Source organism: Diaphorina citri, unplaced genomic scaffold (genome assembly GCF_000475195.1).
Source record: "Diaphorina citri unplaced genomic scaffold, Diaci psyllid genome assembly version 1.1 scaffold10008, whole genome shotgun sequence".
Classification (NCBI taxonomy): domain Eukaryota; kingdom Metazoa; phylum Arthropoda; class Insecta; order Hemiptera; family Psyllidae; genus Diaphorina; species Diaphorina citri.
Genome location: NW_007387382.1, coordinates 1 through 2,097, shown reverse-complemented (window position 1 = coordinate 2,097; position 2,097 = coordinate 1). Strand labels below are relative to the sequence as shown.

General features: G+C 28.7%; 1 long non-coding RNA gene across 1 annotated transcript; it reads right to left on the bottom strand.

The window, feature by feature from the left end:
- Window positions 1-1,080: 1,080 nt before the first annotated feature.
- On the bottom strand, window positions 1,081-2,091 carry LOC113472901. Its single transcript, XR_003395041.1, has 2 exons — window positions 1,847-2,091; window positions 1,081-1,760 (listed from the first exon to the last, which is right to left on the bottom strand). It is a non-coding gene; the product is annotated as an uncharacterized LOC113472901 (long non-coding RNA).
- Between the last annotated feature and the right edge of the window lie 6 nt (window positions 2,092-2,097).

Sequence of the window (2,097 nt, the reverse complement as noted above, 5' to 3'; positions counted from 1 at the left end):
AAATTTAAAAATATCTAAAATTAATTAAAAATTAATAAATAGAATAATGAATAACACAAGGCAAGACTAGAAGAAATAAGAAATACAATCGGTAGAGGCTGACTACATTATTCGGAAAATAAAGAAGACAAGATAGTGGAGATTCTTATATTCACGAAAAGGTTAGAGAGAAAGTTACTTGAGGATAATGGATAGATTGATTTTTATTAAATGTCTATCTTGAAGCTTTTTTAATTCAGGACCATATAATAAACATTTGCCTAAAATTTAAATAAAATAAGTGTCCTGAGATTTCTTTTTAAATTTTCAATTAGGGGAGAAGAGAGGAACTTAAACAATAACTAGATCATGATTGACTGCACCTATACGTAATTCTGTCTACTACCAATACTATAATACAATAACACTTCTAATAGCCCATAGCCACTTAATAGATTAACTGTTAGCAACAAAACTGCCGAAGAACTCATAAAAAGCACTATAAAAATCTTTGGCAAAGCTTTTACTTAAAATAATAATAATAATAATAAATTAACACCCGTTAAAAATAAAAGAAAACAACTTACAACTATAAGTGTTAAATCTAGTATATCTTTCGGGAGGGATTTAAAAAATATAAAATTAAATATAACAACGTGCTACGAACATAAAAAGGTACTTATCGGTAATTAGACACAAAAACTCAAAAGTTAAGGTGAAAAAGAAAACTAAATGCCAAATCGTCGAGTAAAAACTTAGATCTCACATAGATTACATGGTTTATTAGACACATACCTACCACAAACTTGAGCTATTTTTGCTAAAGTTTTAGACGAGGAGGATTCAGCTCGAGATATATTGACCTTGTTAAAGAATTGTTGGGTGAAATAAAATAATAAAATATGATACATATGAAGTAAGTCTTTTGCCAAATTTCTTCAGCAAAATTACGCCAGTTAAGACTCGAACCCTTGCCCTCTGGACAATAACAATAAAATGGTAAATTCAATGATAAAATTTAAAAATATCTAAAATTAATTAAAAATTAATAAATAGAATAATGAATAACACAAGGCAAGACTAGAAGAAATACAATCGGTAGAGGCTGACTACATTATTCGGAAAATAAAGAAGACAAGATAGTGGAGATTCTTATATTCACGAAAAGGTTAGAGAGAAAGTTACTTGAGGATAATGGATAGATTGATTTTTATTAAATGTCTATCTTGAAGCTTTTTTAATTCAGGACCATATAATAAACATTTGCCTAAAATTTAAATAAAATAAGTGTCCTGAGATTTCTTTTTAAATTTTCAATTAGGGGAGAAGAGAGGAACTTAAACAATAACTAGATCATGATTGACTGCACCTATACGTAATTCTGTCTACTACCAATACTATAATACAATAACACTTCTAATAGCCCATAGCCACTTAATAGATTAACTGTTAGCAACAAAACTGCCGAAGAACTCATAAAAAGCACTATAAAAATCTTTGGCAAAGCTTTTACTTAAAATAATAATAATAATAATAAATTAACACCCGTTAAAAATAAAAGAAAACAACTTACAACTATAAGTGTTAAATCTAGTATATCTTTCGGGAGGGATTTAAAAAATATAAAATTAAATATAACAACGTGCTACGAACATAAAAAGGTACTTATCGGTAATTAGACACAAAAACTCAAAAGTTAAGGTGAAAAAGAAAACTAAATGCCAAATCGTCGAGTAAAAACTTAGATCTCACATAGATTACATGGTTTATTAGACACATACCTACCACAAACTTGAGCTATTTTTGCTAAAGTTTTAGACGAGGAGCTTAGATCTCACATAGATTACATGGTTTATTAGACACATACCTACCACAAACTTGAGCTATTTTTGCTAAAGTTTTAGACGAGGAGGATTCAGCTCGAGATATATTGACCTTGTTAAAGAATTGTTGGGTGAAATAAAATAATAAAATATGATACATATGAAGTAAGTCTTTTGCCAAATTTCTTCAGCAAAATTACGCCAGTTAAGACTCGATCCCTTGCCCTCTGGACAATAACAATAAAATGGTAAAATAAGCATAATGAAACTTAAAACGAAAATTGGACTAGAAGTT